Source organism: Nycticebus coucang, chromosome 1, assembly GCF_027406575.1.
Source record: "Nycticebus coucang isolate mNycCou1 chromosome 1, mNycCou1.pri, whole genome shotgun sequence".
Classification (NCBI taxonomy): Eukaryota; Metazoa; Chordata; class Mammalia; order Primates; family Lorisidae; genus Nycticebus; species Nycticebus coucang.
This window is the reverse complement of record NC_069780.1, coordinates 83,516,250-83,533,261: the sequence shown is the minus strand read 5'-3', so window position 1 is coordinate 83,533,261 and position 17,012 is coordinate 83,516,250. Positions and strand designations below refer to the sequence as shown.

The 17,012-nt window shown below is 38.2% G+C and overlaps 1 non-coding gene across 1 annotated transcript; it reads left to right on the top strand.

Moving 5' to 3' along the window:
- Nucleotides 1–450: 450 nt before the first annotated feature.
- Nucleotides 451–557, top strand: LOC128592229 (U6 spliceosomal RNA). Its single transcript, XR_008381807.1, has one exon. It is a non-coding gene; the product is annotated as a U6 spliceosomal RNA (small nuclear RNA).
- Nucleotides 558–17,012: the final 16,455 nt, after the last annotated feature.

Genomic DNA, 17,012 nt, shown 5'->3' with positions numbered 1-17,012 from the left:
TATGTCCCCAGAAGGTAGAATACATATGACCAGGAGACAAAAGTGGAAATGCTAATAGACTAGTTCCAGTGACCCATTTTGTGCTTCCCGCCTTCCAGCCACACCCACAAGGGACAGAGATCACTGCTCTCAGCAGGAGAACTCTTCTTCCAGGGGACTCAGTACAAGTTCCATTGAACTTTAAGCAAAGTATTTTGCCTGATCACTTCAGGCTCTGCAAGCTAAGAGATTAGTGAGCAAGGAAATAAATTATCTTATTGGTAGTGGGAAATGAAATTGATTATCAGGGGAAAATGTGGCTGCTGAAATAGAATGGGGCACGGGAGAATATGTGTGGTGTAAGGTGAACCCCTGGAGCATCTTTGGGTGTTTCTTATAATTATAACATATTTATATTCCACTTTAAACTTACGACACATTATTTTCATATGCTTATGAAAATATAAAGTAGTGCTCGCTTTGGCAGCACGTATACTATAATTGGAATGATACAGAGAAGATTAGCATGGCCCCTGTGCAAGGATGACACGCAAATTTGTGAGGCGTTCATATTTTTATTCAAATTGGCTCCTCTTCTACATAGGAATTTAGTAGGGACAGAAACAAACTCCCGCAAACTTGCTCTGTTCTGCCAGTAACATCAATCAGAGGCGGGGCTGGAACTGAGTGAACACCCCCCAGCCTCCATCAAGTGCCCGAGATTGTCAGGCCTCACTGCCCCCTACTGGATAAAGGCAAAGAGCAGCGGCCTGCTGAGCAGATACAGATTTCCTTGTGATTCAGGCAGGTGCAAACCTCTGGAGTATCTGCTTACTGGGGACAACTGGGTCACAGCCCTATGCGACTATCAGTGACTAGGTGTGACAGAGGTGCAAGGTGGGGAAGGAGCCATCAACCTTCCCAGACTAATCTAATAGTTGGGTGGGCCATCACAACTTTACGGAGCACCAGAGCAAGTCATATCTGAGTTGTCACCAGACCCTGCAATCCAGTTGAAAGAGACCTTTGAAACTCTCCCACATGAGACAGGTGCTGACTGAGACAATTGATTTAGACCTTTTGAACTGAGCCAATTACCTAAGGTCTATTCAAGTGGTGGCTTGGGTGTGTGGCTATAGAAAGGTTTGATTTTCCTCTTCCAATTGTTGCCTTTGGGGGGCGTGGTGACTTAATTGCTGGTATTCCTCCACAGCTGAGACTTCAACCCCGAGTAACTGTTTCATTAGGGTCGAACAGACACCAGCTGAAATCAATACAGAAACACTTAGTCACACCAAACCAAATAGGTCCCCAGTTTCTCAAGCCGTAGCACTGTATGGGTCCCTGACAAAACTCCAGGGGAAAAGTCAAATGGTATAAAGTAACCATGGGGTGGAATCAGCAGAAAAACTCTGATAACATGAATAACCAGAATAGATCAGCCTCCCCAAGGAAAGATATGGCAAATGTAACTGAGGATCCCATCCATAAACAGCTGGCCTAGATGTCAGAAATCAAATTCAGAATTTGGATTACACACAAGATTAATAGAATGGAGGAAAATTTGGAATTAAAAATTTGAAGAGCAATTCAAAAGTCAGAATTAGAAATTCGAGGAGAAATTCTAAAGTTGGTTTAAGAATTTAATGAATTTAAAGACAAAACCACCAAAGATTTTGATGCATTGAAGCAATAATTTGCAGCCCTCAAATATCTGAAAAATATAGTAGAATCCCTCAGTAACAGAGTGGACCAGGCAGAAGAAAGGATTTCTGACATTGAAGACAAAGACTTCGAATGCTCCCAAACTCTCAAAGAGGAAGAGAAATGGAGGGCAAAAATGGATCATTCTCTGAGAGAGCTCTGGGATAATTTGAAGAAGGCTAATATCAGCCTCATTGGAATCCCTTCTTCATGAAATTATGAAAGAGAAGTTTCCAGACATGCCAAGAGATTCTGAAATTCAGATAGCAGACAGTTTCAGAACCCCAGCATGACTCAATCTGAATAATACATCCCCCAGGCATATCATAATTAACTTCACTAGTGTTAATATGAAGGAGAAAATTCTGAAAGCAGCCAGATGCAAGAAATCCATTACCTACAGAGGAAGAATACTAGAATGACTGCAGATCTCTCTGCTGAAAATTTTCAAGCCAGAAGAGGGTGGTCATCAACTTTTAATCTCCAAAAACAAAATAACTTTCAACCCCAGATCCTGTATCCAGCTAAACTGAGTTTCATTTATGATGGAGAAATTAAATACTTTAATGACATTCATATGTTGAAGAAATTTACCATAACCAAACCAGCTCTTCAGGATATTCATAGACCTATCCTCCATAATGACCAGCCCAATCTTCTACCACAAAAGCAAAGTCACTCAGAAACTTTTGACCAAACTCCAACTTCCACAATGGTGAAAGGATCAAAAATGTCCACTGGACTTTTGAAAAACTCGATACCCAAAATTTTATCAGACATATCAATATTCTCCATTAATGTGAACGGCATAAACCGTCCTCTAAAGAGGCACAGGTTAGCTGACTGGATACAAAATCTCAGGCCAGATATTTGCTGCATACAGGAGTCACATCTTACCTTAAAAGATAAATATAGACTCAGGGTGAAAGGATGGTTGTCCATATTTCAGGCAAATGGTAATCAGAAAAAGCAGGTGTTGCAATTCTATATGCTGACACAATAGGCTTTAAATCAACAAAAGTAAAGAAGGATAAGAATGGTCACTTCATATTTGTTAAGGGTAATACTTATATAATGAGATTTCAATTACGAATATTTTTGCACCCAACCAGAATGTGCCTCAATTTATAAGAGAAACTCTAACAGACACGAGCAACTTGATTTCCTCCAGCTCCATCATAGTTGGAGATTTAAACACTCTTTTGGCAGTGTTGGATAGATCCTCTAATAAGAAGCTGAGCAAAGAAATTTTATATTTAAATGTAACCATCCAACATTTGCATTTAGCAGACACCTACAGAACATTTCATCCTAGCAAAACTGAATACACATACTTCTCATCAGCCCATGGAACCTACTCCAAAATTGATCACATCTTAGGTCACAAGTCTAACCTCAGTAAATTTAAAGGAATAGAAATTATTCCTAGCATCCTCTCGGACCACCATGGAAGAAAAGTTGAACTCAGTAACAGGATCTACATGCTCATACAAAAACATGGAAGTTAAATAACCTTATGCTGAATGTTAGCTAGGTCAGAGATGAGATTAAGAAGGAAATCGCCAAATTTTTGAAACAAACAACAATGAAGACACGAATTATCAGAACTTCTAGGATACCGCAAAGGCAGTCCTAAGAGGGAAATTTATAGCACTGCAAGCCTTCCTTAAGAGAACTGAAAGAGAGGAAGTTAACAACTTAATGGGACATCTCAAGCAACTGGAAAAGGAAGAACACTCCAACTCCAAACCCAGTAGAAGAAAAGAAATAACCAAAATTAGAGCAGAATTAAATGAAATTGAAAACAAAAGAATAATACAACAGATCAATAAATCAAAAATTTGGTTTTTTGAAAAGGTCAATAAAATAGATAAACCTTTGGCTAACCTAATCAGGAAAAAAAAAAGTTTCATCAATCAGAAACGACAAAGATGAAATAACAACAGACTCCTCATAAATACAAAAAATCCTTAATGAATATTACAAGAAACTTTATTCTCAGAAATATGAAAATCTGAAGGAAATTGACCAATACTTGGAAGCATGTCACCTTCTAAGACTTAACCAGAATCAAGTGGGAATGTTGAACAGGTCCATATCAAGTTCTGAAATAGCATCAGCCATATGAGATCTCCCTAAAAAGAAAAGCCCAGGACGAGATGACTTCACGTCAGAATTCTATCAAACCTTTAAAGAGGAACTAGTACCTATATTACTCAACTTGTTCCAAAATGTAGAAAAAGAAGGAAGACTACCCTACACATTTTATGAAGCAAACATCACCCTGATCCCCAAACCAGGAAAAGACCCAACAAGAAAAGAAAACTATAGACCAATATCACTAATGAATATAGATGCAAAAATATTCAACAATATCCTAATAAACAGAATCCAGCAACATATCAAACAAATTATACACCATGACCAAGTCGGTTTTATCCCAGGGTTTCAAGGCTAGTTTAATATACGTAAATCTGTAAGTATAATCCAGCACATAAATAAATTAAAAAACAAAGACCGTATGATTCTCTCAATTGATGCAGAAAAAGCTTTTGATAATATCTAGAATCCCTTCATGATCAGAACACTTAAGAAAATCAGTATAGAAGGGACATTTCTTAAACTGATAGAGGCCATCTACAGTAACCCCACAGCCAATATTGTATTGAATGGAGTTAAATTAGAATCATTTCCACTCAGATCAGGAACCAGACCAGCTGCCCATTGTCTCCACTGTTCTTTAACATTGTAATAGAAGTTTTAGCCATCGCAATTAGGGAAGAAAAGGTGATCAAGGGTATCCATATACGTTCAGAAGAGATCAAACTTTCGCTCTTTGCAGATGATATGATTGTATATCTAGAAAACACCAGGGATTCTACTACAAAACTCTTAGAAGTGATCAAGGAATACAGTAGTGTGGCAGGTTACAAAGTCAACATTCATAAATCAGTAGCCTTCATATATGCCAGCAATAGTCAAGCTGAAAAAATAGTTAAGGACTTGATTCCATTCACAGTAGTGCCAAAGAAGATAAAATATTTGGGAGTTCATCTAACAAAAGCCGTGAAAGATCTCTATAAAGAGAACTATGAAACTCTAAGAACAGAAATAGCTGAAAACATTAACAAATGGAAAAACATACCGTGCTCATGGCTGGGAAGAATCAACATTGTTAAAATGTCCATACTACCCAAAGCAATATACAATTTTAATGCAATCTCTATTAAAGCTCCACTGTCAAATACTTTAAAGATCTTGAAAAAAAAATACTTTGTTTTATATGGAATCAGAAAAAACCTCGAATAGCCAAGACATTACTCAGAAATAAAAACAAAGCAGGAGGAATCACGCTACCAGACCTCAGACTCTACTATAAATCAATAGTGATCAAAACAGCATGGTACTGACACAAAAACAGAAAAGTAGATGTCTGGAACAGAATAGAGAACCAAGAGATAAACCCAGCTACTTACCATTATTTGATCTTTGACAAGCCAATTAAAAACTTTCAGTGGGGAAAAGATTCCCTGTTTACCAAATAATGCTGGGTGAACTGGCTGGCAACCTGTAGAAGACTGACAGTGGACCCACACCTTTCACCATTAACTAAGGTACACTCTCACTGGATTAAAGATTTAAACTTAAGACATAAAACTATAAAAATACTAGAAGAGAGTTCAGGTAAAACCCTTGAAGAAATCGGTCTAGGCAAGCATTTTATGATGAGGACCCCCTGGGCAATTGAAGCAGCTTCAAAAATACACTCCTGGGACCTGATCAAACTAAAAAGCTTCTGCACAGCCAAGAACACAGTAAGTAAAGCAAGCAGACAGCCCTCAGAATGGGAGAAGATATTTGCAGGTTATGTCTCCGACAAAGGGTTAATAACCAGAATTCACAGAGAACTCAAATGTATAAGCAAGAAAAGAATAAGTGAGCCCATCGCAGGCTGGGCAAGGGACTTGAAGAGAAACTTCTATGAAGAAGACAGGCTTACAGCCTACAGACATATGAAAAAATGCTCATCATCTTTAATTATCAGAGAATTGCAAATCAAAACTATTTTGTGGTATCATCTAACTCCAGTAAGATTAGCCCATATCACAAAATCCCAAGACCAGAGATTTTGGCGTGGATGTGGAGAAAAGAGAACACTTCTACACTGCCAGTGGGAATGCAAATTAATACATTCCTTTTGGAAATATGTGTGGAGAACACTTAGAGATCTAAAAATAGACCTGCCATTCAATCCTATAATTCCTCTACTAGGTATATACCCAGAAGACCAAAAATCACATTATGACAAAGATATTTGTACCAGAATATTTATTGCAGCCCAATTCATAATTGCTAAGTCATGGAAAAAGCCCAAGTGCCCATCGATCCATGAATGGATTAATAAATTGTGGTACATGTACACCAGGGAATATTATGCAGCCTTAAACAAAGATGGAGACTTTACCTCTTTAATGTTTACATGGATGGAGCTGGAACATATTCTTCTTAGTAAAGTATCTCAAGAATGGAAGAAAAAGTATCCAATGTACTCAGCCCTGCTATGAAACTGATTTATGGTTTTCGTAAGAAAGCTATAACCCAGTTATAACCTAAGAATATGGGTAGGGAGCGGAGGGACGGGGGAGGATGGGCGGAGGGAGGATGATTGGTGGGATTACACCTGCGGTGCATCTTACAAGTATACATGTGAAACTCAGTAAATGTAGAATATAATTGTCTTAACACAATAACTAAGAAAATGCCAGGAAGGCTTTGTCAACCAGTGTGATGAAAATGTATCAAACTGCGCATAAAACCAGTGTATGGTGCCCCATGATCTCATTAATGTACACAGCTATGATTTAATAATAATAAAAAAAGAAATATAAAGTAATAACATTAAATATTATGAATATTTAATCATATGTTAATATGATTAAAATAATATGTTAATATGATTAAATATTCATACTCTTTCCAAGGAAAATTCTATAATCACATTTACCTTATAAATACTGTATAGTTGTCTTCCACAGAATTCTGAAGTGCTGCCAGGTGCAGTGGCTCACCCTATAATCTTAGCACTCTCGGGGGCCGGGGTGGGTGGATTGCTTGAGCTCATGAGTTTTAGACCAGCCTGAGCAAGGGTGAGACTCCCCGTCTCTACTAAAAACGAAAAACTCAGAGAAGAGGATCGCTTGAGTTCGAGGTTGCTCTGAGCCGTGATACCACAGCACTCTACCCAGGGTGACAAAGTGAGACTCTGTCTCAAAAAAAAAAAAAAAAATTGAAGTGCCCTAACAGATGAGACCACTTAGAACCAGGTAATAATAGGAAAAAAGTTAAATTATTTTACAGGCCATTGTATTTTCTTGATTCAAAGTTTCAATATTGAGATGGACCCAGAAGCCATTGTAGGTAGAGGTCATTTGTTAAGAACTAAGCAGTATTTATCTAGTTGAAAATAACGAGTCATCCTACAATAAAGAAGATGGAGAATGAATAGAGCTGTTAAGGGTTTGCAAAGTAAGAAAGGGCAATGCGGATGGGCACTTGCAATCATCCTGGGACATGGAGAAGTAATGTCTTTACTGCCAAGAAAGTCTCTGCCTGGCAGGCCTGAGAGTGCAAAATTTAAGAATGTACACCTACAGCATTTTTAGAAACAATATATGTGTATGTGTATTACTTAAACATTCATTACACGGCATTTCAATCAAATGAGAATAGAAGTCCAAGAGAAGATATACTTTGAAAGCTTAAAAGCTTTCATAGATGAAGTTTTCACTAGAAATGGAGCATTAATACCAAAATTGACACAATGAATTAAATGTACCAACCATGCACATGTATGTAAAGAGAGCTTCTAGAAAGTATCCAGGCATGGATATGAAGAAACGGCATTAACAATGACTGGATACTTTCCCGACACATGCGCAGACCTGAAAGATTGCTCCCCAAAGGGATCCGCTCATGGTTATGAATGGTCTACCTGGGCAGACTTCAGGAGAAAGCAGTAACAGAGCAGTCCAACTCCGAGCCTACAGTGGCTTGAACCCTACATCCTGTTTATGAACACCTGCTACTTATATCACGTGCCCTTTCATTGGAAACATTCTGCTCGATGTGTAAAATTATTACAGTGTGGCTCCATGCTCTGTCACAGTCACACCGTGACTACACCTTTGATCTGGGTCTGTAGGGAGCATGTGGGCAGCAGCAACAGCTGTAAATACAAGGCTAACACTATAAGGATATTGAATTTCCCTTAATTTTTCGACTGAAATTAGAGGGTTTATTTGCCCTGCATTTCCCATTTATTATACTGCCAAGTTTCTGAAGTTTCTACGTGATCTACCAAAGGTAGTTGCTTAAAAACCATGACCATCAGATTTCTTGAGGACAACAAAATGATGTTTTTGTTTCTTTTAGTAAAGGAAATTGTTGCCAATAAATCCCAACCTTCATATTTTTTTCTTTTGTCCTTGCCCCAATGGCTGTAAGTCACAGTTGTTTATCGTGCACAAAGAATAAAGCAGGAAAGTGAGGAGGAAAAGGTAAACCTGGCCCAAACACACTATGTCTATCCCCACTTGATAAAATGAAAGATAAAGAGGCAAGACCGTACAGCAGAAAATCAGTGGAAGTCTCCGTGGAGGAGGGCATTACCCTAGCCTCGCATCTTCTGGTTTGGGCTGTATTTTTTACTAAGTTCCCTTTCACGCTCTGATTGCTACTCCTCCTCCATGCCTCAAACCTGACCAACTTTATCCTTTTCATTCCTCTTGTCTCCATTCTGTTCAGCTTTTCGTGGCCTTTTCATCTGATGGGTACCACTGCACTCAAAATATGAATCAAATACCTTAAAATTGATTTCATGAGTAGCCTGTGGGAAAACCAGAAGTGAGTGTAAAGGGTGGACTGGTATTCATGAGCAATAATACTTCAAAAACACTCACTATACTTTCCCTCTCTCAGCGAGTTGGGCAGCCTTTGGATAGCCTTGCTGCTCACAATATGGCTCGTGGGTCCCACAGCGGCACCAGCATTACCTGGGAGCTTCTTGACAAGAGAAATTCTAGACCTCACCCCAGACCTGCTGACTTACAATCTCCATTTTCAACAAGGTCCTCCTATGCGCTGTGCGTCCATTCTATACCCTGAAGTTTGAGAAGCAATGTGTAGGGGGAACATCCCTGATTTCCTCTTTCATCTTGGGCCATCACCCTGCCGGTTTCTTCCCTGTGTTATACAGCCATTGGACCTGATTGTCTGCACTCTGTAAACGGTTCCCCTTCAATTATCCACTAGGCAACTTTCACCAAATTCACTTTTCACCCAGATTCTTGGCTAGCCACTACTCATTTCACACCTCACATTCAGGACAGGAAAGGGAAAACCATTTACGGGATGCACCTGACAATGAAAAAGCACGAGGGTTGTGACTTTTTTTTTTTTTTAACAGAGTAAGTGAAACATGTTTAAGACAGAGAATGTGAGAAGAACCTTGTGGTTAGTGTCTGGATAAATGAAAGATGAGTTGTTGCCAACGAACAGTCTCTCCAAGGTAACAGTGAGCCCTGTCCTCCAGGCAACTCCATGACAATTATCTCTGTTTTTACATTTTTACTTGACAGAAGTGTTTGGAGGGAGGAGCTCGTTTCAGTTTTCATTTATCCGATTGTGTTCTGAGTCTTTCCTGACATGTTATCTAAAGCAACATGAGAGAGAGATAACCTTGGGCCCCACATTCCTTAGAGCTGACAGAGACTCAACCTGTCCAGGACAGTTAAGAGGCACAAGCCCAATCCTCTCTTTCCAGGCTATTTCTCACTGTTTCTCACTATGAGTTCCCTAAGCCAAAACTCTTGGTTATGATTAAAATTTCCCATCTGAGCTCTTTACTTTTTCAGTTTCAAAGCCAGAGACTTTCTATAATCAATAGGCAAAGAAAGTCCTCCTGATATTAGGCCCATGTGATTGAGACAATTATGGCATTATGCCAATAATAGTAGACTTTGTTGGTTTTTAATTTTTGTTTTTGTTTTGTTTCTATTTTGCATTTTGCTTAGAGCTCTTGTCTTCTTCCAATTTTGAATTCCTCAGGCCAGATAACCCTGAGCTTTGACTTCAGTACTTATTCAATACCTACTAGTGTTATAAGTCAACAATGTGAACTTGGTCATTTTCTAAATTCTTTTTTTTTTTTTTTTTTGGATGATTATAAATTTTATTTTAATCCATATATATATTTTTTTATTGTTGGGGATTCATTGAGGGTACAATAAGCCAGTTACACTGATTGCAATTGTTAGGTAAAGTTCTATTCTTTCCCACTTAAACCAAAATATTGTGTTTGAGATATGCCATCTTTCACTTCCAAAACCTTTTTCATTAACTTTCTGAAAATCTACTTTGGGTATTGTGTATTCCTGGCAAAGAAAATATATGTATTGCAATACTTGATATATACTGGTAATGTTTGCCATCTCGTGTATTGTATCTTGTATCTCTTAATTCTGGGAGTCAAATGTGGCTTGAGTATTAGAATCTTAATACAGTTTTTTCCTTTCTTATAATGTGTATACATTTTTGGCACCCTATCATATATATGAAGATTCTCTTAATAACATATCTGACTTTAAATTTTAAGATGATAAACCTACCCTGTTTCCCTGAAAATAAGACAGTGTCTTATTTTAAGGTGTGCTCTCAAAGATGCGCTAGGTCTTATTTTCAGGGGACGTCTTATCGTTCCAGTAAGTAGGTCTTATTTTCAGAGGATGTCTTATGTTTTGGGAAACAGGGTAGCATTAAATTTTGGAATAAAAACGAATTCTACTAACTTTGAATTTAGAATTTTGGTAATTTAGCAAATCTTATAAGGAAATTGTATATTTTGCTCCAGCTATTTTATGTGGTTAGACGTTTCCAAGGTTGGTAGACAGCCCAAAGCAGTTCACGGGCTCAGTGACAATGCACATCCAGTAGCAAAGCACATTTCTTCTCCTCTTCCCCACTGAAGACACTGGCCCTCATTGTAGCCTAGTAAGTCACCAAATTTTGTGGGGTAGATGAACATCATTAAATGTTTATTTCCTATGAACAAACCCAGGGCTGATTTTTATTGAGCAGTTTTCAACTTGTAATGACCAATTGTCCTTTGTGGTAAGAATTACATTAATCATCTTTATAGATTGTTCTTAAACTTTCCATTAAAAATACATTTTTCAAAAAAAAACTCAGAAATCAAATGCATTAATAAAATATTTAAGTATGTTATTTAAGTAGCATAAAAATGTGCACACTTATTTACATATATGTTAAGACCTGAGAAAATATCTTATGTCCTATTATGAGAGAAACAGAATAAAATCAAGATACATACAGGCTTCTTCCAGGAGAATTAAATAAGGTAGAAAATGCAAAACATGAATTGTAAGACGGGGTTCTTTCATTTGCATGGCTACAGATAATTAGTGTTGATCAACAAAAAGAGGAAAAAATGTTGTTTCTTCATTTTCACCACCATCTGAAGTGTGCTTAATATTTATACTTTTAAAGATATAATTATCCTTTAACACAATTTCTATTTCTAAAAATTCTACACCCCATAAATTTTCTGAATAGTAATATATTTGAGAAAGAACATGTCCCTATTGAATAATTAAGATTATCAACTTTTTTTTTTTTTGTAGAGACAGAGTCTCACTTTATCACCCTCGGTAGAGTGCCATGGCGTCACACAGCTCACAGCAACCTCCAACTCCTGGGCTTTAAGCGATCCTCTTGCCTCAGCCTCCCGAGTAGCTGGGACTACAGGCGCCTGCCACAACGCCCGGCTATTTTTTGGTTGCAGTTCAGCCGGGGCTGGGTCTGAACCCGCCACCCTCGGTATATGGGGCCGGCGCCTTACTGAAGATTATCAACTCTTTTGATGACCACAGCTCACTAAAAATCATTATTCATTTTCTCAAGGAAAAACAAGATAATCCCATTATAGACAATCCACAGAAAATGTCCTCGAGGTGCTGATTAATACAATATTGAAAAGTAAAGTGGAATCTTCTAGGTAATCACATCTATTATAAAATAAGAACCTTTCTGAACAGAACTTCATTTTAGGTACCCAATTTTTGTAAGAATGAAAACAAAAATAGTTTTCTTTTCTGATTCATATTTTAAAAAAAAACACATTGTATTGTTTGTATTTAAGGCGTGCAACATGATGTATGGGATACAGGCAGATGGTTGTGATACATACCAGTGTAAAAGGTTGGTTTAATAAAAATAAATAAATATTAAAAAAAAACAAGTGTAAAAGGTTGCTACAGTCAAGCAAATTAGCATGTTCACTGTTTCACATAGTTATGAATTTTTTTTATTGTTTTTCTGGCAAGAACAGCTAAAATAGCCTCTTTTAGCCTTGGTCCCCTATATAGTATAATTCATTATCTGTAATACTAGTGGTGCATATTAGCCTATAGACTTTTTATCCTACGTATTTGCTCCTTTACATCCTCTAACCTATATCTCCCAGTTTTTAGGCAAAATGCCTATTTTATTTAATAATAATATCAAAAAGAAACAACAGGTAAGGGTAGAAATATTATGCCTTTAGCATATAAAATTGTTCCTCTTATGCAATCAACAAGAAAGAAATATCAATTAAAATTGTCTTTTTTAAAATAAAATTTCAGTTAGATTTTCAGTTTTTCCCCAAGCGATTCATTGCATAGTCTTTAGCTAGCTGTGTTGGTTAATTAGAGGTGTCAACTTGATTGAATGATGGGGTAACCCAGACAGCAGGTAAAGCATCATTACTGGCTCTGTCTGTGGAGCTGTTTCCTCATGAGACTGGTATTTGAACCAGTGACCTGAGTAAGGAAGATCCACCCTCACCTAATGTGGGCAACCAACCAGCTGAGGGCCTAAATAGAAGAAAAAGAAAGGGAAAGGTGAATTCACTCTCTTTTCTAGAGCCAAGGCGCTGTTCTTCTCTAGCCCTTTAGCACTCCTGGTTCTTCAGCCTTCGCCTGCAGGACTTGCCCTGGCAGCCCCAGGTCCACGGGCCTTCCGCCTCAGAGGGAATTCCATGGTCAGCACTAATTCCCCTACTACAGGTCCTCTCACACATATCCGGTATGGGTGTATGTGTATGTGTATATATGTGTGTGTGTAAACATACCCACATAATGACATTTCAGTCCACAACACACTGCATAAATGACTGTGGGCCCGTAAGATCATGGCACCTGTTCTTACTTCACCCTTTCTGTGGTAAAGATAGATACACAGATCCTTCCCGTTGTGTTACAGTTGCCCACAGTGCTGAGCACAGTCTCGTGCTATTCAGGTGTGGAGCTGGGAGTGGTGGGCTGGACACCCTGTCATCTTCTAGGTGTGCATCAGTCTGTACCACATACTCCGTGATGTCACACAGTGACAGAATCCCCGAACAGCATACTTCTCAGAACTTGCTGTCTTTGTTAAGGAACATGCGACTGTGTGTGTGTGTGCGCGCGTGTGTTCTGTTCCTCTGGAGAAAAGTGACTAACACAGACACAAAATATACCTATGGCCACAATTTTTTCTGTCCCCAGGAGGGTTGTGGGTCACTAGATGAGAGAGGCACACACATTAAACAACCTGAAAGGTTGAGCACCCCAAGGTCACACAGTCGATGGCCTCCTGGCCAGCCCCAGGCTGCCTTTGCGGTGTTGTCGCTGTTGGGGAAGGCGTTTCCTTTGCCTTTTCCAGACAAGCTATGGTAACCTAGATGCACAGCTCCGTAAGGGGTTCCCAGGATCGGCTCTTAATCCTCAGGGAGCAAACTCTGATGTAGGGAAGGGAAGTGGCTTTGTTTGGATTATATCCAGGTCAATAGTGGTGAACGGCAATTGAACTTTCACATTTGTTCTAAAATTTCCTAGAAGGAAGAAACTCTTGCAGCCATAATACCAGTGAGAATGTGAGTATATATTCTTTGAAAAATTGATTTGAAGTTGAGCTCCACTGCAGTAGAAAGCCTTTTGAGAATGTGCTGCATCGCAAAATTAGTGGTTGCTGATGTTTTCATCATCGTAAAAAACTCTTAATACACACATATTATACGAAATTATTCACAGGGACATGTCAGTCTGACAAAAGTGAACGGTATTCTAATGTGGATCTTGGAGCACTGGTTTTTTCACTGAAGTAAATTTTTAAAATATATCTATAGAGAGATAACAATATTTACATTGCTAGGAGATCTATGTGTTTATGATTTAATAATAATAATGATAATAAAAAAATAAAATGATGTACTGGAAAAAATGCTTCACAAGCATGACATTTAATAAATGCTTCACAGGCAAAAAAAAATGTTTTTTTCATAAACAATTTGTGTGTTACTAACAGCAGTTTATGCCATTGAACTCGTTTTAAAATTTCAACAGGACCCAAGCTTGGTGTAACTCAGAACCACCTGGATGTTGTGGGAAAAATTCCTCTGCCCAAGTTTACAGGAGCCTTACTGAATCAGAATGTCAAAGACACGAGGAGTTCATTTTCTAAGTTTCCCTAGTGAATCTAAAGATATCAAAGGGTGGGAATCATGTAAGTTATTGAGATAGGTACAGTTGGGACGCGTGCATATGAATGTGTGTAAAAGGGATGGGGAAGAAAAAAACGCATGTTTTGATTTTATATTTTTCTAGAAGGTAAATAAAACTTCTGTTTTTTTTCAGTAACACTTTTGATTTGTAGTATCTTAAAAGTTAGATGTCAAACATCTTGCTGTTTTGAGATATAGAAAATGTTGGTTAATGTGAAAGACTGCCCTTTATTTCCATTTGAATAGGGAATACTCGGAATTTAAAACTAAGTGTTCCCTTTCACCATAACATTTTTAAAAAGAGCAGTAGGACATTAAATAGATTCAGTCAGACAAAACAGGAACTGCCCGTGTTATGTGAGTCGCTGAGAGGATGTGGGCCTCATGTGCCAGTTTGGGACCCCCATGCAAAAGCACGTTTATGGTATGTAACTATCATTATAGCATTACTTTGTGACACAATGATATTACCGGAACGAATTTACTAAAATTCCAAGTCAGAGATTTAAGCCACAGATATGTGTTTGATAACACTACTTGGCTTTTGTGTATACAGTGGATGAATTATCTTAAGCATTTTGGATAAGTTGAATTAATAGGAATTTGCGTCCCCCCAAAAGTCTCACAGTTTGGCTTGAATAAGGAAATGGGGAAGAGCATTTATGCTTTAGATTTATGGAAATGGAGTGTAAAAATCCATCAATTAAAGCAATCAATGATGTGTCAGTATTATTTCAATATTGGGATTCAAAAGGGAAGTGTAAGATAATACCTTTATCTTTACGGTGATAAGACTGATTGAGGACATAATTTAAGTAGCAACTATAACAGACTGTGATTTTATATCTTAAACAATGTCGTACTACTCAACTGGGTGGGCAGGAAAATTTAGAAGGTAGAGTAGCATTGAAAGTGATTAATGTGGAATCTATTTTTAAAATCATACTAATTCACTTTGGCACAATACAGTGATCATACCTTATACAGATTATCTATAAACTCAGTCAAATCACCTACAGATTTGTTCAGGAATAGGTGAGGGGTTAAAGAAAGGATTCTTTTTCCTCCATTCCAAATATGTGCTTCTTAATTCATTTCTGAAACATTCCCCAGGTTACTGTGTCTTATTGTTCATAAACAACTGGAATGTTATCTCCATCTGTCATAGATTGGGTTCCACGGAAACAGACTCTGACATGAAGGGGGGAATGAAGAAAGTTTATTGGGAGTGGTCTCAAATAAATATCTATAAAAAAAAAATGAGGAACGCAGGACTGTGAAGAGGGAAAAACTGAGTAATCCATCCAGCAGTGAGCTGAGATCTCTGGCAATTCTATCAGGAGCTTGAGATCTTAAATATGCCTTCTGAATTTTCCCAAATTAAGGTAAAAGGGCCAGACTTTATATGCGGCAGTAGGGTGCTTCCAGAGAGGGAATAAAACTGGGGGTGAGTCAGTCACTGGGAGCTGAGGGAAATTCTGGCGGAAGCACTCAATTGTGAGCAACCAGCAGTATAGACACCTATGGGCGGATTATCCTAACGGGTGAGTCTGGACCTCTGTGTTCCTTATAGTCCCTGCCTAGTACCACCTGCTTCTTAGAGCAAGTTAGAGTAAATTTGACTCATCTGGAAAGAGCTTCCTGAAAAACTTAGAAGAAAAGTGTTAGTGGACCAAAGTACAGCCAGATATGGTAGCTGAGCTTAAGGTTATAACTCCCACTCACCGTCTGTCTCTCCTATCACACATTCTGAATTGCCCTTATGCTTGGCTGGCAATTTAGGTCTTGACCAAAAAGTTGTCCCAAATCCTCCTTCCTAGTGAATCTCTGTCCCTTCTCAGGTCATGGCTGCCCTATTGTCCACTTATCATCAGAGCTGTGATCGACTGTTAATTTGAATCTATGTGCCTATTCTAAAACAATCATGCTTAATATATTTCCTTGATTTTTTTCATTTTTTTTCCATTCAAACCTACTAGCCGTGGGAGTTTTTGTTCCACAAGTATTATTAACATAATTTTTACCACCCAAAATTAAAAAAAAAATCAGAAGGAAATCATTGGAATTAATACGTTACACATTTTACTGAAAGCTATTTCGGATAGGCTTAACAAATGCTTTTAGAAACAAAACAATACAAGGCATGCTACCTATCTCTTCAGCCCCAGCTAACAGTGTCCTCAGGGGGCTTCTCTGAGATCCTCCCAAAGGAAAGGAGGACTGAAGTTTGCCTCACTTCAATGTTACACGTTTGTCTGGGCCATGACCCGTGAAATAACCTCAGATTTGAGGCTGTCCTAGATTGTTATGTGGTGCTTTTTACCATGGGTAGGAAGGTGTTCAGTTGTAAGAATTGTGAACCCATCTTTGCAGATAGCAACACATTTCAGTTAACTATAGACTTCATATACACGTACAGCAGTGGTCCCATGAGACTAGGATGTTGTATATTTACTATACTTTTCCTATGCTCAGATACATGAATATTTTCTGTTGCCTACAGCATTCAGTGGAGAGCATTTTTAGCCTAGGAGCAGTAGGCTATACACACTAGTTTCCTACGAGGCAGGCTGTACCATCGACATTTGAGTAAGAACACTGTAGAATGTTTGCACAGAGATAAAATTGCCTAAAGACACATTTCTCATAATATATATTCCCTTTATTAAATGATACATGACTGTAAATAGATCCTCTTGCCTGTATTTTTTCCAGATAGGAATATTTTTTA